This window comes from Protopterus annectens, chromosome 5.part0 (assembly GCF_019279795.1).
Source record: "Protopterus annectens isolate FY-2018-M chromosome 5.part0, PAN1.0, whole genome shotgun sequence".
In the NCBI taxonomy this organism is placed as follows: domain Eukaryota; kingdom Metazoa; phylum Chordata; order Ceratodontiformes; family Protopteridae; genus Protopterus; species Protopterus annectens.
Window position 1 is genome coordinate 760,557,100 of NC_056735.1, and position 25,991 is coordinate 760,583,090.

Here is a 25,991-nt window from a genome sequence, read left to right on the forward strand (position 1 = left end):
CATATAGGCCCTTATATCTGCTGCATCTATAACTAGATCCTCAAGTGCAGATCCTGTGTTTCCACTCACAATTCTCTAAAAAATGGGAAGAGTTTCCCAAATTTCAAAGTGCCCTTAACTTCTTTCAGTAGATTAATTATGCATATTGATCATACCTTCTCGGTTAGTGACTCCCAAATTATACCGGAATGTATGATGAGGAGGTCAATTAAAACAGCAATTACATTGTTATGCTCTTTGTATATAGACATATTCAACAAAAAGGACCAGTGTTTCTTTTATTTATTTCATTAACTGGGTAAATAAACATATTCATCAATGACCCTCGGCAGATGGTAGAGACAATTACATTCATTCATATACAGACCAAAAGCGCGGTCCAATTTCCATTAACATTGCAACAATATATTCACAACACAAAACTGTTAGTCTACATTTACTACTGGTATTACAGAATCTTAAGAGGTATACTATTTACCCCACATTAAGATTTAATTGCAAACTGTCCCTAGTAGTAATGGAAGAAAGAATAATGCATATGGATTACATCAATGTGATTATGCATGACTGGTTGCACATTGCTGACAGCATAAGCTGATGTTTGCTGTGCAAGAATCATTATGTATCCCTAAAGCAACTGTCTGCAATGTATTCCTTTAATACAGCTTGCCAATGAGGAATTTATTTCAGTTTAGTTTCTGTTATTACTTCGTCCATCGCAGAAGACAAATGTTTACAGTGTCAAGAGTATGTTTTTGAGGTGTGCTGATTCCTTTTGACAGCACCTGCAGGATGAGGCTAGGATCAAGCACACAGATAATGAATTCAAATGAGCTTCACTAAAGTACAAGTTTTTTTCAGACTCTGTCACGCCTAGCCTCCCTCAAACCACAGAACATTCAGTGAGCCTTCCCTAGGAATCAACAAAGTACAATGGGCCTCTCTCAGCACATAAAAAAGATGTGCTGAACTCCACAGAAGCACCCTGAGGTCACCCCCACACACACACACAGTAAAAAGCAATCAAGATTTGGTTTAGTAGAGTATGTTTTAATACATGTTTAATCCATTTTCATCCCACCTCTGCAAATATTTAGCTCCATCATTCTCTTCCTGAATTACTCATTCCCCCCAATACCTAGTACCACAGTAAGGTGGGAATAGGAAAACACTGCTGTCTTCCAGGAAAGGTGTTTCTCTTGTCAGATTATTAATTCTTCTTACAGTTGTTGGTGTACGTACTTAGAGAAGTGAGGGTCCCCTATTCCCCTCCCACAGGACAAATGCTTGCATTCATACATGGCTAAAGAAGGCTATTTTTTTCTGTTCGGCAAACATAACTGTACATCACTGCCCATATTCTATATGCTATACATCTGTTCTCAAGTCTGGACCAACATTGTAGTAGACTGAACCACCTCCATCACCTAGAATGTACTAGCCAACATCACTTGCTCATTTCCATCCACCTGCTCTGACTCCACTGGCACCTTTATCACTAATCAGTGCTAGATATTACAACTAGGGATTTAACATCAAGTGCCAGAGACAGATATTTTTACTAATGACTTACAAATACACACATTCACTAGCTAAATGCAGAAAGCTTAATATTCAAGACCTCATATTAATGTAACACTAGCTAGTCACTTCTTCAAGTACATAACTTCAGACTTCCTTTGGCTTCCCCAGGAAAACTGCCTTACCATTTGGAAATGTATTAAATTAATGAACCATGCAACTGACATTTTTTTTTTCTTCCTGTGAACTAGCTGAAATGTGATCTTTCTAAAACAGCTTGTTGCAATATCTGGAAAATAGCACTTCCGATGTGTGATTATTTAATGCATCATCACTGTAGATTTTTGAGAAAGTATTTGTGGTACAGGACATTATATCACTTCAACCTCAAAATGCAAAAAAAGGAATTAAAAAAAAAAGTTTAGTATGCAGACATCAAAATGAAAACATAAAATATGAAGTTAATTGAATATTACTAATTAAAGCACTTTTAGACATATACTACATAAATTAAAATAATAAATTTACTGCTGAAAAGAAGAAAGAGAAAATTACAAATCACAGGTGCCATAGTAACTAGTTAACACTGCATTATCCACAACATTACAGTGACAATCCAATACTACTGAACTATTAGACATTATTGAAAAAGAAAGCATACTTTGTCACAGCTTTTGGAAAGGGAAGGGTGTTTTCCCCTCTAATCCCTGACATGATGAGCTGCAGCCCCCACCCCAACTACTGTTAACCAAATATCCTACCTCAGGGTAGAGGAAACTTGTGAAAATGTGCAAACATTAAAATAAGTGTTTTTGTAGCCTCCACACTGCTTTACTTAAATATACTCACTTTATAGTTACTCTGTCTCAGACAAACTGTGTTCTTTATTAAACCTGTACATAACAATAAAACTTTTTTCTTTTTCTCTGTCACTCATCGGCCTAAAATAAGACTGAAATACAGACCTGTAATCCTTTACACATCGCTACAATAAGTAAGGAGTAAACAGATACCGAGGAAGCAACAACTTGAGAAAATTACAGCTTGAGCAAGTCATTACTGATCAGAGATCAAGCAAGTCAGAGTAAACTGTTACTTCAGATTGGTGAAGATGCAGATCAATATGCATTACCAATGACAAATGTATACACTTATCGAAGGAACATACTTAGTACAGAAGAAAATAACCTGTCCAGCCCAAATGCTTTAACTCGTATTTATTTACCTATGGCTTTGTAGTAAAAGCAGCATAATTTTCTGTCTGATGACAGGAACAAACTCTAGAGGTTACCTAACATCATATTTTAGTAGGCTGGTTGTCTAGAACATTGAAGTGACAGTAAATGCCATTTTATGTAATAACTGCCTGCATGTGCAGTTACCTGGATTTTTACTGAAGTTTATTGAAGTTCACTTTACAACAGGGATCTGATCTTCATGAAAGAAAAGTGTTGTCATTCTGCTTTCATGATTACAATATCATATAACTGCAGGTCTATTCAGTCTGTGCATTTTGAAGCATCTAATATGTACGTGCTGCCTCCTCCTATTTATCTCATGCTCTGTGTTCCATCTCTACAATTTCTCAATACAGCACTGTGTACACCAACATCTCATCTCACCCTCTTCCCTTTTTTAGGCTTTACCATATTCAGGACTGCCTTTTTGGTCTTGCGTAAAATGTAGAATTGACAACTCCTTTTTGAAATATTATCCAGTACTATATTTTATACACACCTGGTTAGATTAAGAGCAAAAAGACATGACAAGACACTGGGTCCGAAGCTCAGCAACCGCATTTAAAGTGTTGCTCCGATAACAAAAAAGTACAAAGAAATTAATTTCTCCATATTTTAAAAAGTATGCAGCCCATTAGAACTACAGTTGTACGTACATCCTCCAAAAGCACAATTTCATTACTTACAGTTATCTGGCTTCTGGCAGCTGGGATTGGAATCATGAAACAGCTGTTAGCTGTGAAGCGTTTTTTTAAAGGCGGCAGCTAGTGCTTTAAAAGGGTTTTCCTTGACAACGGAAATAACCACCGTTAGGAAGTACAAAGAATGCAAAGGAGTTAAAGTAGTGATCATGTACCTAATATAACATAAATTATCAGTGTTTACCCGAGGTTATGCTTTCCCGGGTTTCGGTTGCATTTTTTTTTTTTATTTGTCCCGCTGGTACGCAAGAGGGAAACACTTTAAATGTGGTCACTGAGCTCCGAATCCAGTGTCTTGTCATATCTTTTTGGTCTTAGTCTAACCAGGTGTGTGTAAAATGTAGAAGTGAAATCTCCTTTTTTAAATATTATCCAGTAAAATATTACACACACACACACACACACACACACACACACACACACACACACACACACACACACACACACACACAGTTAGATTAAGACCAAAAAGACATGACAAGACACTGGATTTGGAGCTCAGCGTTTCATGTGTTGCCCCAATAATGGAAAAGCACTGAATTTCCATATTACCTGCAAACAGGTTCAGTTCATTAGCCATTGGCTCAGACTCTTGTGATACTCCTCTGGCTCTCCCTGACAGCTGCTCTTAAACATTAGTCTCAGAGTTTTTCTCTCAACCATTCCCTCATCCACATCATAGTTTCTGCCCTAATTCTGGCCTTTTCAGCTTATCTAGTAGTCCTTGTGGTACCACATCAAAGAACTTACTGAAGTCCTCCTGCACCACAATAACTAGTCCACTGGTAAGCTCTCAGCCAGCTCTGTTGTTACCAAGTTATCCAACTTCAAGATGTTTGACGGGCAGTTCTCTATGTCAGTAAAGCCATGATGGCTTGGGTCCTGAAGCTGGCTGTATTTCAGAAATGATTCAACCTTTTTGTTCAAGATCCTCCAATTGTCTTTGATGTCACTTTAACTAACCTGTAGATGCCATGAGTAGTCTTGTTATTTCTCCTGAAGAAATGGGCAACTGAACTGTTTCAGTCATCTAGTTCTTCTTTCTTCTTCAATTGGTAGAGATCTATTAAAGAATTCTGTGAGTGCTTTTTGCCCAGCGTACTTGCTAGAGTTAAGACTGCTCTGACATTCTGGCTGGAGGCTGTGCTTTAACCCTCCAATAAGCTAATCAGTCCCAACTCTCATTTCATTACTCTTTGTCTAATGGCCCATCTCTTTCTCACCTCCCTCTACCTTCTTCCTCTCCCAGCATATTAATTCCCCTCTCATTTTTGTCAATACTTAGAAGAAGAAGAATAAATTAGCATTTCATCAAAGTGATTCTTATCCCTAACTTCCTTCCTTCCATCTTTTAAAACACACTTGAATAAAATCAATAGATGGCATTCGCACAACAACTGAACCAAAAAACAAAAGAAGCTTACGCCAACCGCTATGTTGTCATGAGATGCCAAAACTCCAAACCTGTCCGATGTTCAATGACAGTTCAAAAAAAGTTTATAAAAATCCAGCGTTTATTGAAGACATCAGTAAAAAACAACTAACATACTGAGAGTTAAGCACTTTCACCCGTTGCCAATACGGGCTTCATCAGAACTAAGTTCAGTGAATGAAACAGTTGCAGTTTAAATTGATTCTTTGGCGCCAAAAAATGTAGCCAAATTTAAAGTTACAGCTAGTAAAACTGTAACTAACATGTATCTAAATAACAAATAAAAACCATGAATGACAAAATCAATACATAACAGTGTCCCAACACATATTAGCTACTAGTAGCTTAAATAAAAATGTGCTATTATTAATCAAGCATATTGAGCAATGGCTTAATAGAAATAAAATTGTTCAACCCTGGGGGGGTGGAAGCATCAGTGAACGCCACCACAATTCCTTATAAAATAAATAACCTTTATAGTCTCTCCCTGTTGGGTCCAACTTGATAGTATCCAGTATAGCAAATGAAAAATAATGATTGTTTCCCGACAATTTAATATGTCTGGATAAAGCATTTTTATCATCTCTCTTTTTAATACAGTACATATGGTCATAGATACGCTTGTTTAACTGTCTTTTGGTCTTTCCAATATAAAAAGCCGAACAAATACCACATAAAGCTAAATATACTAATAGTTTAGATCTACAGTTCCCCTGTCTAAACCTAATATAAGATCTGTTGACGTTGTCTAATCTCACCCCATCATTCAAATTTATAGTGTGACATCAGTTACAGTTGCCACATTTCTTAGTATGTTTCAAAGAATGGTTGTTATGCATAGGGCCCATTTCCAAATATCTCCAAGTTCATTTACAGAAATAATCTCATAATTACCAGTAGAATGCAGAATATCATACATTTTAGAAGCATAGGCCATGTTGTCATATATCACTATGCCTCCCCCTTTGTCTGGTTTCATTACATGGATTTGTTTTATCATTCCTCATATTTTTTAATGTCTCTATTTCTTCATCAGACAAACTGGATTTAATTTTTCTGCCCCATAACGAATTTTGTAACTGATAAATTTGTTTAGTAACTGATTTTTCATATACAGCTATAGTTGGATTCATTACGGGCATAAAAGTGCTCTTCTTTTTTAATAAATTAGAGCCTATGTTCTGATTCCGTCCTTTATCATCTGTGTTATGAAACATAATCGCTAAATTTAATTTCCTTGTGTATAATTTAACCTCACTAAGACAGTCTACTAATTTGAAATTAGTTGTAGGGATATATTTCATACCTTTAGAAAATAAATTGAAATGTGAGATATTAAGTACTAAATCTGTATAATTATATATATTAAAATTTTTATAACTATTTAGTACACCTCAAAAAGCAGGTAATAGTGCAAAGGAACGAGTCTGATATGAGCGTTTCAGATTTGATATTCATTCAAGTATCAAGTCCCAGAGTTGTTAACATAAGCACGTTTATTGACATAAATACGACAAAATAATACACGGATAAGCGCTTTCACTAAGATTAGCTTCTTCAGATCCTGCAAACTGTGAATAAAAGCAACACTTTTTATAGTGAACTTAATGGAATAATTGAAGCATATTAAATAAATTAATTAATTAAGAACAGCTTTGTTGTAACCATTTAGATAAAACACAGATATATAACTAAAATATATATACATTTATATACATCATGTCAATAAAAGAAGTGGTTCCAGTCACACATATCTAAAAAATATGTATATATTTGTACAATGAAGACATAGAACATATCAAGACTTCTTTATGTATAATTAATATTATTAAATAAGAATATGCATGAATAAAAATATATATATATAAATGTAAAACCAAGATCATCATCCTGTCAGTTTGTATATAAAATATGTATGTAATGTAGATAGATATACTGAATTAAATATATGTATTAATGCATGGTGAAGTATGATAGAAACTTGGATATATGACTTATATATGTAAGTATAAATATGTTCAGTTTATATGTTTTTATAATAAGAAATATATATATGTGTATGTGAGAATTGAATAAATAAATAAATAAATAAATAATTAAATATACTAATTGATATATTAATGTATGATGATACATGGTAAAAATGTGATATACTAAATCATAAATCAATCTAATATATGCATAATATAAGATGTCTGTATATAAATGTATATGAAGAAATAAATAATGTGTATAATATGTACATATAATAAATATATATAAATAAATAAGTACAGAACAAGATCTACATGATATGAGTATAAATGTGAATATAAATATGAATGGATATATAAATGGATAAATATGAATATATTAATATATTATATTAAAAACAATTGGATGTGAATATAAATTAAGAGTGTATATAAAATGTTAAGAAGGGGGATGGTATATGTATTTGATATTAAAATGGTTATTAAAAAATGTGTGTTTGATTGTATGTTTAAATGATTCATGACGCTTGTGAATAATGTTGTGTAAAATTTCTAATATGAGAAATAAAATATATATGTTCATATATGTTTGATCACTGGTGAATGTATGCATAACTATTTATTTAATATGTCTGCGTTGTTTAAGGTAGGGCTTTATTGATGCCCTTTCATTTAGACCATGCCCTTTGTCTGCTCTGAGTTGGATAATCCAACCGCTTTCCCTTCCTTCTGTATGGCATCTTATATTACCTCCCCTTTCATTTGGTATTATTACTTCCAATGCTCTAAATGTAAATGTATGGGAATCGCCTACCTGCATGACATGTTTAGCTAAAGCATTGTTAGGATTTTTCTTTCTAATACTGTAACAATGCTCCCTCATTCTATCACGTAGGCATCGATTAGTTTTGCCTACGTAGAATGAGGAGCATAATGTGCATACTGCAAGGTACACCACATTGCAGGTCATACAATTGGCATCTACAGTAATACTAAATTCTTTATTCAAATCTGGATGAATAAAAATAGGATCTGTATTTATTAAGGAACAAAAGTTACAGTGTCCGCATGGTCTGGTGTTCCCATCTAGTGGTGGGACTTTTCTGTCATTTTTGTAACATAGTAACCTTTTCAAATTTCTTTTATTTCTATATAGAAACGATGGATTATCACCTACTATATCCTTAATTCCATCATCAGACATTAAAATATCCCAGTGTTTATTAACAATATATTTAATTTCATCATTGTCTCTTGTAAAGTATGTTGAAAATTTAACCCTATGTGGATTTGAAACAATAATATTATCTTTTGTAGTATTTGGTCCAAAGTAAGGTGCTCCTCTATTTTCACGTATATCTGCTGTAATCTTTAAATGTTCCATTATTTCATTGGAGCTATATCCCCTTTCTAATAAATTATTTTTTAAAACATTTAAATCATTTTCTAAACCAGTCTCAGTTGAATTCATCCTAGACATTCTAAGGGCTTGGCCCTTCATGATATTTTTAAAAACGTATGTTGGATGCATACTATTTCTAAATAGAAGCATGTTCCGATGACATTTTTTCCTGTGGATACCTGTATTAATTATTCCACATGGTAATTTTTCAATAAAAAGGTCTAAAAAATCAATTTTGTTTATGTTCCATTTTGCTGTAAATTTTAAACAAGTATTCATATTATTCACAACAGTGATAAAGGTATGTAAATCATTTAATTGACCATCCCATAAAATAAATAGATCATCCACAAAGCGCCGATAAAATTGTACATTGGATTTAAATAACGTATCATGAAAAAGAACTGTTTCTTCCCATTGGGCCAGGAACATGTTGGCGTAGCTATTGGCACATGGAGTGCCCATAGCTACGCCATCACATTGCCTATAAATATTATTATCAAACATGAACACATTGTTTTCCAAAATTATTTCTAAGAAATACGTTATCAGATCAATTAAAATGTCAGAATATTCACTATGATTTCTTAAATATGAACCGACATAAGTAACCCCCAAGGCATTCGGAATTACTGTAAAAAGAGATTCTACATCTAGGGTAACAAAAATTAAATTTTCCACTGATGTGCAACCCTTTAAGTTATCGTATAGATCTGCTAGAAATTGCTTCGAGTCACGCAACACATATGGATTAGTGTCAAGAATGCATCTTAGATGTTTTTCAATGAAAACTGATAAGTGTTCAGTCACCCAACCTCTTCCTGAGACAATTGGTCTCATTGGTGGGTCAGAGGGATTTTTATGAATTTTCGGTAGGCCTTGAATAATTGGGATGGTGGGTGTGTCTATGCATAAATATTCATATAGATTTTTATTGATTAGGCCGCTTCTGTGGATGTCTAATAAAACATTGTATATATCAATACATTTTTTATTCACAGTTTCAATATTTTCCCTAATATAAAATTTGTCTTGTAACATTAATTTCATTTTGTGTATATAATGTTCACTATTTAAAATTACTATCCCTGATCCTTTGTCTGCAGGTCTGATTGAAATATTTGACTCATTTTTTAGTTTGTTTAAACTAGTTCTTTCTTTAAAATTTAAATTGTCATATCTTTTTTTATTTCTTTTTTCATACTGTTTTTTGTTATTAAAAAACTTATGAAACTCATCCTCAGTGACCTTAAAATATGCTTCTACTAAAGGGTGGTTAGCTGGAATAAAATCACTTAGTTTCTTAAAAACAAAGGATTTTTTGGTACTTGTATTAGGTATAACAGTTTCATCCTTTGAATCAAACATGTGCTTTAACATAATGTTGCGACAAAAGATTTTCAAGTCTGTAATTGTATCTATAATCATGCTATTAGTATGGGGTATAAAATTTAAACCCTTGTTCAAAAGTTCTATATCATCCTTTGTTAATTCAAAACTAGATAGATTGAAGATTAACCCTAGTGATTGTTCATCCACATTTTCTTCAGGGTTGTGGGTTGGGTAGCTTCTCCTAATATCTTTCTTTTCTGCCTCCCCCTGCTCATTGACCGGGCCCTTCTTGGCCCTTTGTCTTGACGTATGGCTAAAGGGAAAGATAATCCAGCTGCTGATTCCAGATTATTAATATTTCCTTTAGTCTTTGGTCTTACTACTGGTGTATCAGGTGCATTATTATTGGTATTAGCATTGGCATTGCTATTGGGGTTGGCATTGGCAATGCTTACTTTGGGATATAAATTTTGATTAGTAGTGTCACTTGTATAAGTTAAATGTATTACATCAGATGAGTCATTACAAATATTTTCTGTTTCGTTGCATAATGTTATTTGTCCATCAGAAAATGTTGTTAAATGACTATTGCTCCCATGTTTCACAGTAGAATCAATTGTGTTAATTATACTTTTATTGATTTCTTTGGTATTCATAGTAGTTGAGTCATTAGAAGTAGTTACATTAATTTCATTCGATTTCTGAACATTTTTATTAATGCTAGTGTCACATTCAACTCGGTCATGCATTATGTCTTGATCATTGCTTATATGAAAATTAGTAGTAGAAAGCCTTTCATTAGTATCTAAAACAACTGGTATATTTCTAATAACATTGTTAGTATTTGGCCTTTCAATAGTATTTGCAGTGATAGGTGCATTTCTAGAAACATTATTAGTGTTAGGGGTGTACCTAGGCCAAACAAAAACATTACCATTTTTAAAATCTCTAAAATCTCTTGCTACTTTTGATTTCTTTTGTTGGAACAGTTTATGTTCGTAGGCTGCTACACAATCCAACATATTTTCAAATAATACATTAACAACACTTTCCGTAAAACTAGTAAAAAGTTCTGTTTGCTTGGCGTTAATAGTACTTATTAATGTCTTTTCTTCTGGCAGAAAAAAGTCTATTAATAATTGTAAGTACTTACGGCTGGTGTCAATGTTAATACGCTGCCATAGCGCCAATAATTCGGGATAATCCTGCCCTTGACTGGGCATTGAGAAAACTCGTAATCCACGTGGTATTATGTTATTTTGTAGGCAGAATTCAAAATGTATTCTTTGAATCTGCAAGCGTTTTAATTTGTAGAAGTCCCTTTCAATGTCAGCAAGTAGCCTAGTTAATCTCTCCATATCGACCATCGGCTTTTCACTTTCATTCGCATTAGCGTTGTCTTCTAAAAACCATATTGGAATGGAAGATCCATTTAGGTATTTCCGGAAACGTAGTTCAAGCGCTTCCTTGCTCCGATGCTCACCACTGGTATTCTGTATGGTAGTAACTGCGTCTACGCCTCGGTATTCACCTCCTGGCTTGCGCATGATATTAGCAGTGTCTATGCCCCGGTATTCACCTCCTGGCTTCTCAGTAGTGCTAACGTTATCTGCATCACGGTATTCACCTCCTGGTATATGCTTGATTTTGGCATAATCTCCGCCACGATGTTCACTTCCTGGTTTATAGACTAGTTCTATATCTGTCATCATAGCTTGATTGTGGCTAGACCAAAGACTAAAGGAAATATTAATAATCTGGAATCAGCAGCTGGATTATCTTTCCCTTTAGCCATACGTCAAGACAAAGGGCCAAGAAGGGCCCGGTCAATGAGCAGGGGGAGGCAGAAAAGAAAGATATCAGGAGAAGCTACCCAACCCACAACCCTGAAGAAAATGTGGATGAACAATCACTAGGGTTAATCTTCAATCTATCTAGTTTTGAATTAACAAAGGATGATATAGAACTTTTGAACAAGGGTTTAAATTTTATACCCCATACTAATAGCATGATTATAGATACAATTACAGACTTGAAAATCTTTTGTCGCAACATTATGTTAAAGCACATGTTTGATTCAAAGGATGAAACTGTTATACCTAATACAAGTACCAAAAAATCCTTTGTTTTTAAGAAACTAAGTGATTTTATTCCAGCTAACCACCCTTTAGTAGAAGCATATTTTAAGGTCACTGAGGATGAGTTTCATAAGTTTTTTAATAACAAAAAACAGTATGAAAAAAGAAATAACAAAAGATATGACAATTTAAATTTTAAAGAAAGAACTAGTTTAAACAAACTAAAAAATGAGTCAAATATTTCAATCAGACCTGCAGACAAAGGATCAGGGATAGTAATTTTAAATAGTGAACATTATATACACAAAATGAAATTAATGTTACAAGACAAATTTTATATTAGGGAAAATATTGAAACTGTGAATAAAAAATGTATTGATATATATAATGTTTTATTAGACATCCACAGAAGCGGCCTAATCAATAAAAATCTATATGAATATTTATGCATAGACACACCCACCATCCCAATTATTCAAGGCCTACCGAAAATTCATAAAAATCCCTCTGACCCACCAATGAGACCAATTGTCTCAGGAAGAGGTTGGGTGACTGAACACTTATCAGTTTTCATTGAAAAACATCTAAGATGCATTCTTGACACTAATCCATATGTGTTGCGTGACTCGAAGCAATTTCTAGCAGATCTATACGATAACTTAAAGGGTTGCACATCAGTGGAAAATTTAATTTTGTTACCCTAGATGTAGAATCTCTTTTTACAGTAATTCCGAATGCCTTGGGGGTTACTTATGTCGGTTCATATTTAAGAAATCATAGTGAATATTCTGACATTTTAATTGATCTGATAACGTATTTCTTAGAAATAATTTTGGAAAACAATGTGTTCATGTTTGATAATAATATTTATAGGCAATGTGATGGCGTAGCTATGGGCACTCCATGTGCCAATAGCTACGCCAACATGTTCCTGGCCCAATGGGAAGAAACAGTTCTTTTTCATGATACGTTATTTAAATCCAATGTACAATTTTATCGGCGCTTTGTGGATGATCTATTTATTTTATGGGATGGTCAATTAAATGATTTACATACCTTTATCACTGTTGTGAATAATATGAATACTTGTTTAAAATTTACAGCAAAATGGAACATAAACAAAATTGATTTTTTAGACCTTTTTATTGAAAAATTACCATGTGGAATAATTAATACAGGTATCCACAGGAAAAAATGTCATCGGAACATGCTTCTATTTAGAAATAGTATGCATCCAACATACGTTTTTAAAATATCATGAAGGGCCAAGCCCTTAGAATGTCTAGGATGAATTCAACTGAGACTGGTTTAGAAAATGATTTAAATGTTTTAAAAAATAATTTATTAGAAAGGGGATATAGCTCCAATGAAATAATGGAACATTTAAAGATTACAGCAGATATACGTGAAAATAGAGGAGCACCTTACTTTGGACCAAATACTACAAAAGATAATATTATTGTTTCAAATCCACATAGGGTTAAATTTTCAACATACTTTACAAGAGACAATGATGAAATTAAATATATTGTTAATAAACACTGGGATATTTTAATGTCTGATGATGGAATTAAGGATATAGTAGGTGATAATCCATCGTTTCTATATAGAAATAAAAGAAATTTGAAAAGGTTACTATGTTACAAAAATGACAGAAAAGTCCCACCACTAGATGGGAACACCAGACCATGCGGACACTGTAACTTTTGTTCCTTAATAAATACAGATCCTATTTTTATTCATCCAGATTTGAATAAAGAATTTAGTATTACTGTAGATGCCAATTGTATGACCTGCAATGTGGTGTACCTTGCAGTATGCACATTATGCTCCTCATTCTACGTAGGCAAAACTAATCGATGCCTACGTGATAGAATGAGGGAGCATTGTTACAGTATTAGAAAGAAAAATCCTAACAATGCTTTAGCTAAACATGTCATGCAGGTAGGCGATTCCCATACATTTACATTTAGAGCATTGGAAGTAATAATACCAAATGAAAGGGAGGTAATATAAGATGCCATACAGAAGGAAGGGAAAGCGGTTGGATTATCCAACTCAGAGCAGACAAAGGGCATGGTCTAAATGAAAGGGCATCAATAAAGCCCTACCTTAAACAACGCAGACATATTAAATAAATAGTTATGCATACATTCACCAGTGATCAAACATATATGAACATATATATTTTATTTCTCATATTAGAAATTTTACACAACATTATTCACAAGCGTCATGAATCATTTAAACATACAATCAAACACACATTTTTCAATAACCATTTTAATATCAAATACATATACCATCCCCCTTCTTAACATTTTATATACACTCTTAATTTTTAATATTCACATCCAATTGTTTTTAATATAATCTATTAATATATTCATATTTATCCATTTATATATCCATTCATATTTATATTCACATTTATACTCATATCATGTAGATCTTGTTTTGTATTTATTTATTTATATATATTTATTATATGTACATATTATACACATTATTTATTTCTTCATATACATTTATATACAGACATCTTATATTATGCATATATTAGATTGATTTATGATTTAGTATATCACATTTTCACCATGTATCATCATACATTAATATATCAATTAGTATATTTAATTATTTATTTATTTATTTATTCAATTCTCACATACACATATATATATTTCTTATTATAAAAACATATAAACTGAACATATTTATACTTACATATATAAGTCATATATCCAAGTTTCTATCATACTTCACCATGCATTAATACATATATTTAATTCAGTATATCTATCTACATTACATACATATTTTATATACAAACTGACAGGATGATGATCTTGGTTTTACATTTATATATATATATATTTTTATTCATGCATATTCTTATTTAATAATATTAATTATACATAAAGAAGTCTTGATATGTTCTATGTCTTCATTGTACAAATATATACATATTTTTTAGATATGTGTGACTGGAACCACTTCTTTTATTGACATGATGTATATAAATGTATATATATTTTAGTTATATATCTGTGTTTTATCTAAATGGTTACAACAAAGCTGTTCTTAATTAATTAATTTATTTAATATGCTTCAATTATTCCATTAAGTTCACTATAAAAAGTGTTGCTTTTATTCACAGTTTGCAGGATCTGAAGAAGCTAATCTTAGTGAAAGCGCTTATCCGTGTATTATTTTGTCGTATTTATGTCAATAAACGTGCTTATGTTAACAACTCTGGGACTTGATACTTGAATGAATATCAAATCTGAAACGCTCATATCAGACTCGTTCCTTTGCACTATTACCTGCTTTTTGAGTTTATTATTTATTTTGGTATAAGTGCATTTATCGTTTGGGCTGACTTCGCTACTATTATTTAGTACACCTGTTTTAGTTATAACTGAATTGTTTCCTATATTTTCATGATCACCTAAATACTCCCATATCCCTCGCTCTAATATCTTGATTGATTCATTTGCCTGTTTTTCCACTGATTTCCCACTTTTTGATTTAAATGAGGCCTTTTCCACTTGCCTCCCCATTTCCAATCCCTTGATTGGCCAGTTGGCCTGCTGTTTGAAAAATGTAGATTCTTTTCACAAATTTATCAGTTACAAAATTCTACTGGTAATTATGAGATTATTTCTGTAAATGAAATGAACTTGGCTTATAGAAGAATCAATATGCATATAGAGGAATTCCTGATAGACAACCGTATCACCTTGGATACATATAATTTTTTGAAAGTGGATTATCATTGGTAGGAATTCCTAAAATTCATAAAAATATAGACAATCCGCCCTTTAGACCAATCATCTCTGGAAGTAGATCCAAGACTTTTCCCTTAGGGGTAGCTATAGACACTATGTTGAAATCCATTTACAGCAAAATTCCTCATTTAGTTAAAGATTCATGGGAATTTTTGAAACATTTTCCTATTCATCTTTACAACGAAGATTTGTTATTCGTCACCATTCACGTCATCGATCTATTCTCATGTATACCAAAAGATGAGGGCTTAGAAGCCTTTGAAAACAGTATCAGAAAATATGCTGACCTGGATTGGGACAAAGTTTGTCTTATAATTGACATGATGAGTATAGTTTTGGAGCACAACTACATCTTCTATGAAGGTGAATTCTTCCGGCAAACCAAGGGAGTAGCAATGGCAGTAGCTTGTGCTCCCATTTTTGCGAACTTGGTTATGCTGGATTGGGAGGAGTCCACTGTGTTCCAATGTGAATTTTTTTAGACACATTAGATATTATTCACGTTACTTGGATGATATTTATATTCTGTAGGAAGGTAGTTATGATATTTTTACTAGATTTTTGGATTACATCAATTCTAGTAGTAGTTATCTTAAATTCACTTCTTCCCACAGCCAGGAGGGGTTAGCATATCTTGACACATTTGTTTTTAAAGACAGAAAGCAATTTTCATCCAGAATATACAGGAAAACTACATTCTCGAACAGTTATCTTGAATATTGTAGTTTGCTTGTGTCTTTCGGCTTTTCCCGGTTAGGGGTTGCCACAGCGGAACTCCGGTCCGCTAATGATTGGCTAATATGTGTTGGGACACTGTTATGTATTGATTTTACCATTCATGGTTTTTATTTATTATTTAGATACATGTTAGTTACAGTTTTACTAGCTGTAGCTTTAAATTTGACTACATTTTTTGGCACCAAAGAATCAATTTAAACTGCAACTGTTTCATTCACTGAACTTAGTTCTGATGAAGCCCGTATTGGCAACGGGTGAAAGCGCTTAACTCTCAGTATGTTGTTAGTTGTTTTTTTTTACTGATATCTTCAATAAATGCTGGATTTTTTTAAAAGTTTTTTTGAACTGTCATTGAACATCGGACAGGTTTGGAGTTTTGGCATCTCATGACAACATAGCGGTTACCGTAAGCTTCTTTTGTTTTTTGGTTCAGTTCCTTCCATCTTTGAGCAATCTGTTTAAACCTGTTTAAGGTAATGACCCCTCTGCCTTCTTCTTCAGTATTGCACCTGAAAAAGTCCTTCCCTTCCCAAATTTACTACCTGGGCTAGCATACTTGCTAGCCTGGTCTTGGTCATTATAATCAGTTTAGTAACTTCCTTCTCCACCCTCCCTAACTTCCATTATCTGAATGCATTTTTTATCCTAATTCTGGAGTACAGCTTTACTAACTACACTTTCAGCTTAAAAATCATTTTCCATTCTACCTCACAAAATAACTATTTCATAAACTCACGATGTTAACATATTACAGGAGGGGCTAACACAAACAAATGACTGGTGCCAAAGTCTTAGTCTAAAAATAAATGCAAAAAAGTGCACCGCGGAATTCCCCACTAATTACAATATTGACTGCTCCATTCTAAGTTCATACCCAGTGGTGCGAGATCTGGGAACACAGGTCAACAGCAATCTGAACTCTGACCATCAGGTTTCCACGGTGATAAGGAAAGCTTTCTACATTGCGCATCTCATAAGTAAAGGCATCACATCCAAGTCAAAGGATGTTATAACCCCACTTTACTCAACCCTAATCATACCATATACCATTAATAGAGTACAATGCTCCCTTCTGCATGTATTTCACCAGACCCCTGCAGCAACTGGAGAGGCCACAGAGATTTCTCACTAAGAAGATACAGGGCCTCCAAACCATGACCTATGTGGATAGACTGAAAGCCCTGTTACTGTACTCTGCATCATATAGGCTACTGAGAGGCGACTTGTGCCTAGCATACAGGGCAGTTTCTGACCTCAAACTGATGGAAATGCTGCACATCTGCAAATCAAACAGCACTAGAGTCACTCGCTCTAGGGATCTCAACCTTGCCAGTGACAATAACAGAACATGCTGGAGAGAAGTGTCATAAGGAATAATCCAAACAATGAGACGGACAAAAAGGACATTTATTTTGTTACAAATATTCCCCATTTTATGAGATATTGAGAGAATTAGTGGTGGAATCTTGGCATCTTGTGTCTAGCAATGAGCAGTTTAGTAGCTTATTCCCTAAGTATGTTAAATTTTCTTATGGGAGGTATTTGAATCTTAAAGAACTGCTCAAAGTCAGACAGAGTGGTGGGGATTCTGATAAAGTTGGTACTTTTCCCTGTGGACATTGTTTGGTGTGTAAAAGGGTCAAAAATCTGACAAGTAGTTATAATAATGGTAAAAAGTTTTTTTCCCCCAGGGGACAATTTAGTCCTAATTCTTGTGGTGTGGTATACATTTTGGGTTGTTGCTGTAGAGACATTAAATGGTACATTGGACAGACCAAAAGAATGGTCAAAGTTAGGATTTTAGAGCATTTGGGAGACATAAGAAAAGTAAACATGAACAGTCCTGTTGCCGAGCATTTTCACTTGGTCCATAGTGGGTCTGATGAGAGTTTGTTTTTTGTGTGTTGGGTCAAACGTTTAATATGGGGGGGGGGGGTGACATCATTCTGAAGTTACTCAGATTGGACAGTAGGATGATTAATTATAGCACATTATGCCCAAGGGGTCTTAATCTTGAGGTTAATTTAAATATTTATTAAGGGGTGTGTCAAGTCAACTGCAATTTGGGGTATTTGTAATTTGTAATACTTTAATGCAAGGAAAGTGAAATTATTATTTAAAAACTATTTAAAATATTTATCAGGAAAATTTGTACATGAACATACTGTAAAGTTTATATGATTTTGCAAGACTGAATTTTAAGCACTTTGTAATCGAAAATGTCATGTGAATTATGCAATTAATCAGTAGAGGGCAGCATTGTATGAATGGAGCTTTGTGAATTTGTGAGTTACCTTGAAGGTGAAATGCTGAGGTACCTGATGGTGACTATGTAAAGTTAATTTCAGCTCTTATTCTGCATGGCTCTTTTCTTTGATTTGAGACAAATATGTCTCCCAGAGATTGCCAGTGCTCTGAAATAAACTTCCAATTCATGTGAAGCAGAGCTCCTCAATGACCCTATTCAAGCACAACTTGAACAAATGGATGGGTGACCGCAAATTCACCTCGGGGGTGGCACCCATGTCCCTCATGGACAGGAGTAGTCAGTGTCGATCTATAAACTACACCCATCTAACCAGGGACAACTGAGGCAACCTAGAATTAACATAGCTAGGCTTATAACAGATCTAGGAACATTAGCCTAGTAATCTTCTATGAACCTACGAACATCCTATTGACTCAACTCCTCAGTGAGTTTACCTAGATCACCTCATTTACTTTTTTGTCCCTAACATAAACCCTTTTCTGACCTTTTGTAATTAACACAATTACGGAAAATCCCTTCATCTGGTTTTCCTCTCTCTCTTCTTTCTTCCTACCAACTCACATCTTATTGCCACTCTTACTTTCCCCTACCAGCTAGTTTTGTTTCGTAATCTCAACAATCTTCTTCTTAGATTCTAACCTTTTTTAATTTAATTTAATTACAACACCTGTAAACATCATTAATAACTACTTTACAAACTTTCTGTTAGAATGTTGCAAACAGTTTAAGACTGTGCAGGAGACAGACTTAATTACTGAAAGAATTCAGAGACAGGCCACGAGGATGATTAGAAGCACGGAAGGACGATTACATTCAATGTTAAAGGGTTACCTCAACACAGAATACACTAAGACTAAATACTTTACTATGAAGTACATTTTTTTTTATCTACTGTGGTTTTAGGGCCTCCCCAGGAGTTAGCACTTTTACTTCTGCAAGGCTGCAGCTTGTAGAATCATTCTGCCTATTAAAATGTGAACATCTGCTTTATTTCAACAGAGGTTTTGATTTCTTATTAAGATTATTAAATTGCCCTAAGTGTTTGGACATCTCATTCAATACACAACAGAGATGAGAATAGGCTGATTTCCAAAAGTCTTTACTCCAAAGATACTAGGATGAAAAGAGGTGATATGAGTGGATGGTACAGTGGTGCAACTGCTAGTGAGTGTTGCAAAACAACTGGTTCATCAGTTCGGTCCTCAGCTGGAATGCCCTGGGTGGACAAAGGTTTTTGCCAGATGCTCCTGCTTCCTCCTACATCCCAAGATGTGACACAGGTAAACTGGATAATATGAGTGTACTATGTATGTGAGTGAATATGCTTGTGTTAGTCAGTGCCGAATTCAATATTTGTTTCAATGCCATGCACCCACTTAGTTCTAGGACAGATCCCAAGCTCTTCCCCACCAACCGTGAACTGGATTTAACAAGTTAACATGGAAAGAATGAAATTATGAATAAGAGAGATGACACAGTTTGGCCAAATAATGTTTTAGCTGTAACAGTAAGGATAGTTGGATAACGTGTAATGACCAGGATTGAAGAAGAAAGTACAGACTGATAACTGGGAAAAAGAGCTTTAGCCTACAAAGAAGAAATATGCCATTGCAGAAACAGTGGTGGACAGATGAAATATATTAAAGGAATGAATGCTGTAACATGTACTAAGATTGCAGACACTTTAATGGTGGCTTTGAACAGACAAATTATGAAGGAATACACTGAAGGACAGCTATTGGGTGTTACTACAACAACTGAGCAAAGCAGATAATTAGAAGTTATGTCCTTACCATAACGTTCCATGTGGAGTGTTCATCTCGCCTTTGTTCTTACACCTGGGTTCGGAGCCAATCCTCGGCTCCATGTCGGCCGCTTGCAAGCTCTGCATCAAGAAGAAGCTCGAGACTAACCTAACTCCCACAATCCCCCTCTGCCTTTACCTCAGATCTAGTTTGCAAGCAAACCAGGAGACAGAGAGAGAGCATATTCATGCAAAAAACAAACAACATACTGTACAAGCACTTATCCATATATATATACAAGATATACATATATATACAACGACTGCAAAGCAGAAGCCAAATAATCCAGACCAGGCACCAAACTGCACGTTCTTCCTGAGGGTGGGAGGGTGGGAATGTAAGAACAAAGGCGAGATGAACACTCCACATGGAATGTTATGGTAAGGACATAACTTCTAAATGTGAGAGTGTTCGATCTCGCCGTTTGTTCTTACACCTGGGTAGCGTCCCTAGCTCCATGTTCCTGAGGAACTCACGGAGAACGTTCTTGAGCACAGTGGAACCAAAGGTTGCCCTGTCCCTAGAAACCCTGTCTACCTTGTAATGAGAAATGAATGTATGTGGTTTAGACCAAGTGGCAGCTGCACAAATAGTGTCTAATGGTAGGCGAGCTGCATGAGCCAGGGATGTAAAAACTGATCTTGTAGAGTGCCCCTTGGGTTTGCCAGGTAAAGTTTGTTCTGAAGAATCATAAACGAATATAATGCAATCAGTTAGCCATTTGGAAAGGGTTCGTTTAGTAACTGCTACACCTTTCCTGCTATCAGCGAAAGCTACAAAAGTTGATCAGATTTCCTGTGATCCTTTGTTCTATCCAAGTAAAATCTAAGTTGTCTATGAACATCCAACTTGTGTAACATATACTCCAACTTATTGGAGTGACTTTTGAAAAAGGTAGGCAGTTCAATGGATTGATTAATGTTATTAATAGAGCAGACTTTGGGGAGAAAGGATGGATTAGTGCGAAGAGATACTCTGTCAGAATGAAAGATCAGATAAGGGTGTTTCATGGAAAGAGCCTGAAGCTCAGACACTCGCCTAGCGGATGTAATGGCTACCAAAAAGAGGGTCTTCCACAACAAATACTTCAAAGAACAAGAGGAGGCTGGCTCAAAAGGAGGTAGCATCAACTTAGATAATAAGAGATTTAGATTCCAAGGAGATGTAGGAGTTCTAACTGGTGGTCTAATATGGAAAGATCCTTTCAAAAAGGCTTTACAAAGTCTGTGAGCCATAACAGGTGCCCCACATTCTTCCACATGAAAGTTGGAAATGGCAGCCAATTGCACCCTTAAAGTGGCTGGAGAAGCTCCTTGGTGAAACAATTCTGTCAAAAACTCCAAGATCTTGTTTAAAGGAGCTATAACAGGGTCCAAATGCTGTGTATTTGCCCAGAACACAAAACGCTTCCATTTACTAGTGTAGGTCTTTGTAGTGGAAGCTTTATGAGAAGCTACTAGTATATTCTGAACTGCAGGTGAGAGAAGATCAGACCTGGCTAAGTAGAAGCGGAGCAGCCAAGCTGCTAGGTGGAGTGATAAGAGCGAGGGTGGGGAGCCCCTGACGAGTGGGTCAGTAGATCTGGTTCGGGTCCAGCATCCAGGGTCCCCGAATGCGATGTGCCAGAAGAAAGGGAAACCAAATTTGACGAGGCCAGAATGGGGCAATGAGGATTATCGTCCTTTGCAAGTTGTTGGCTTTCTGCAGAAACTTTGCAATCAGGGGAAATGGAGGAAAAGCGTACAGGAGACCCGGGGGCCAATCGTGAACCAGCGCATCCCTGGGGACTTCCTGGAGGTAATAGGGCAAAGTAGCTCCTGCATTTGGCGTTCATTGGAGACGCGAAAAGATCGCAGGAAGGCTGGCCCCACTTGCGAAAAATTCTCTTCGCAACTGACTGTTTGAGGGACCACTCGTGAGGCAACAGGATTGCTCTGCTCAGCCTGTCGGCTATGACGTTGGATGACCCCGGGATATGCGTTGCGATCAGAAAGCGACCTGTGGACTCCGCCCATTGCCAGATTCTCATGGCCTCTCTGCATAGTTGATAAGACTTGGTTCCCCCTTGCTTGTTTATGTACCAGACTACGGACATGTTGTCCGTCTGTACTGCAATAGTCCCTAGAGGAAGAAGGGGAGCAAAGTGTTGCAACGCTAGAAACACTGCCCTCAACTCTAGAACATTGATGTGCAGATTGTACTCTAACTCGGTCCATTCGCCTTGGACTGTCTGTCCCTGAAAGATGCCCCCCCCCACCCTATCAGGGAAGCGTCCGTGGTCACCGTAGCTGTCAGCATGGGTAGCACAAATGGTCTTCCGCTGGAAAGGTTGCAAGTTTGAAGCCACCAGGCTAGGTGTGATTTGCATGTGTTCGTGATCAGAATTTTATGTGTCAGAGGAAGTTGTTGGAACGACCATTGTGCAAACAGTAGCCATTGCAGAACTCTCATGTGCATTCTTCCCAATGATATCGCAATGAGGGAAGCTGCCATGAGACCCAAAACCTTCAGAACCAGTTTTGCTGGGGATTTTCTGGATGACAGAAGAAGAGATATGTGGCTTTGTAGTGAGGCTATCCTTTCTGGAGGAAGCCTTAGAATTAAATGATGCGTAACCAATTCTGCTCCTATGAATAAGATATGCTGTGATGGCTGTAGTGAAGATTTTTCGAAATTTACGGAAATTCCGAGGTGAATACAAAGCTGTAGTGTGTAATCCCTGGCCTGTATCAGTTGACGCTGGGTGGTGGCAGATAGGAGCCAGTCGTCCAGATACGGAAACACCTGGAATCCCAGGCGTCTCAGGTGAGACGCCACCACTGCCATGCATTTGGTGAAAACCCTGGGGGCTGAGGTCAGGCCAAAGGGCAGGGCTCGAAACTGAAAGTGGCTGGCTCCCAGCCGGAAGCGCAAGTGATCCCTGGACGCCCTGGCCATTTTGATGTGGTAGTACGCGTCCTTTAGATCTATTGACCACATCCAGTCGTCCTTCTGTAAAAATGGAAGGATCGATTGAAGCGTGACCATTCGGAACTTTTCTTTCTTGACGAAGGTATTGAGGTTGCTTAGGTCCAGAATCGGCCTCCAGTCCCCTGTCTTCTTTGGAACTAAAAAGAACCTTGAGTAAGTTCCGAATCCTCTTTGGTCCGCTGGGACTGGTTGGATGACTCTTTTTCTAGCAGCTTTGAAATTTCTATAGCTGCAGGATCTCGCAGATGGGGCGGCACATCTGGGAGTCTTTTCATTGGAATGGGGGGCAGTAGGAAGGGTATTCTGTAGCCTCTGGTAACAACGCTTTTTACCCAGTTGTCTGATGTAAGATTTTGCCAGGCCTGAGGGTATAAAGCTAAGCGACCCCCGACTGCCTCCAGAGCAGGACAGTCGGGCCTCCTCTCAGGAGTGCTGGAAAGGTTTTCCAGGGGGGGTATCACTGTCACCTTGGTTTTGCGGACCCCCTCTGCCGCCGGGGTGGCGTCTTCCACCTCTGCCCCCTCCTCTGCCTCTAGAGGGGGCATCACCCTGTGTGCCTGGGAAAGATCCTTGGGGTTTTCAAAACCACATTTTTCCACCGTGTTGCCCTTTGGGGTACGGTCTGGATGGGGTGGAAAAACGGACTCCGACAGCAGACAGAGTCTTTCCCTCCTGTTCACACCGGGTAAGGGTCTCCTTTACTTTGGGGCCAAAGAGAGTGGCACCGTCAAATGGGGCGTTAGTAAAGGAAGACTTGAAGGCTTCCGCAAATGAACATAAGCGCATCCAGGATTGTCTACGAAGAGCAATCGCTGAAGCTGCTGCCCTACTCGATCCTTCGGCTGCGTATGAGATCAGCCTCATGGACGAGTTTACAATGGATGTAAGGGTATTGAGATGTGCTGTAACTTTCTCTGAAACAGCAGCATCTGTAGTACCCTGGTGGGTATCTCCCAACTCTTTGATTAGATCCCTCTGTAGTCGTGTAAAGTGGGTCAAATAGTTCAGGGATCGCATAGAAAAAGCCGCTGAACTAAAAATGCGCTTCCTGTACCTGTCCATAGTCCTAGAATCTTTGTTAGGCAGATGGACAGATGAGGAAGATTCCGACATCTCCGTTTTCGTGGCCGCTGCCACCACCATAGCGTCCACTGGAACTCCCTTTGTGAGATAAGCCTTGTTTTGGGGTGCAGTAATATACTTATTAGGCTTTCTAGGGACTGGTTCCACCGTGTCAGGTGTCTCCCACGCCCTTCGAGCAATCAGCTCCATTAACTCATCGAAGGGCGGAGTGACCCAGGAGGAGGAAGGGCGAGCACCAAATGCCTTCAGCAAGACTGACTCATCCTCAGAAGGGGGGAGGGATTGCCAATCACCTCTCTGTTTTAGGATCTCCAAGATGTCAGTAAAAAGAGACATCCTCTGAAGGTGACTTTGGGGACCCTTCTGACTCATCCAAGTCAGTGTCCGATGTCAATGATTCTTGTGGAGAATCTAAGTGTCTCCTCTTACACAATCTTTTCCTAGGGACTTCTTCGGGGGGAGCATCCGAAGAAGCCTCCGAGGAAGAGGGGGCACCCTCCAGGGGTGGCTGAGACACAGGTGTTCGACGCTTGGATGTAGCCATTGGTGCAGAGGAGGATAACGGTCCTTTATGGGGAGGAGAGGCTGCTTCTACTGATGTGGTTGTCTGGGTAGACAACACCTTCCTCATGAGGTCGAAGGCCCCCGGGTCCCGAGTCGAGGTATCTCCCGGTTCCGAAGAAATGGGAAGAATCCCCGAAACAGGCACGAAGGCATCGACCCGAGGACGGAACCGAGTCGATCCGAGCCGAGGCCCGAGAGGAGAGTCGGAACGAAACATCGGTCCGACTCGGTCCCGGAACCAAGGATGGATCTTCGGCTCCGAGACTCCGGTACCGGATCCGACGGAGTCGAGGTGAACGGAGCCGACCGAGAAAAGGACGGTTCTGGCACAGAGGGCTCCACAATCAGCAGATCAGCTTCTTCCGGCTCCAAAGACTGGACAGGTCTCGGAGGAGGAACAGATGGAGATAATGGGAGGCCTTCAAGTCTCGACACCAATTGAGAGGAGACCGAGATGAGTTTGGATAAGGCCGTATTCTCCATTAACTTCTGCACCACGCGGTCTACATCGGTGTCGGAGAGGGGCCTGGAAGAACGGGTCGAAGGAATCGAAGACGGAGCCGACCTCAACAGTGCCGAGGGAGGAAGCTCCGTCACCGGTTCCAAGGCTCGAGGCTCGGAAACTGACAACAGTTGAACACTCGGTCCCGAAGTCTGTGGAACCGGTGATCGAACCTTAACTGAAGAGCTCGGAGCCGATGACTTGGGCTCCGACGTCTTCGATTCCTTCGAGGATTTGGATGCCTGGTCTGAAGCATCCAGAGCCTCTTGAAAAGTAGGTTTTAACAAACCCCTATCCATGAGTTTCCTGCGCCTATCTGTCATGACCCTCCCACTGAAAGAGTGACAAATTGAACAGTCTTCTTGCAGATGGAGAGGGCCAAGACAGTAGACGCAGGAACTATGATTGTCAGTAACTGACATCTTTTGCCCACATTGGCAACGTTTAAACCCCGATTTAGCTTTCTCAGACATTTTTGTAAAGCTCACAATAGGGATAGTAACAAGAAAAGGTCAAGTCCAGTTATGAAAGTCAAATCCGATAAAATTGTCAAATCCAGCAAGAAAAGTCTAATCCGGTAGTCAAGTCCTGT

At 37.3% G+C, this 25,991-nt stretch overlaps 1 protein-coding gene across 1 annotated transcript in view; it reads right to left on the bottom strand.

Moving 5' to 3' along the window:
- Positions 1–25,991, bottom strand: part of ALKBH8 (alkB homolog 8, tRNA methyltransferase) — a 1,100,659-nt gene that overhangs the window by 503,176 nt on the left and 571,492 nt on the right. The window lies entirely within an intron of this gene.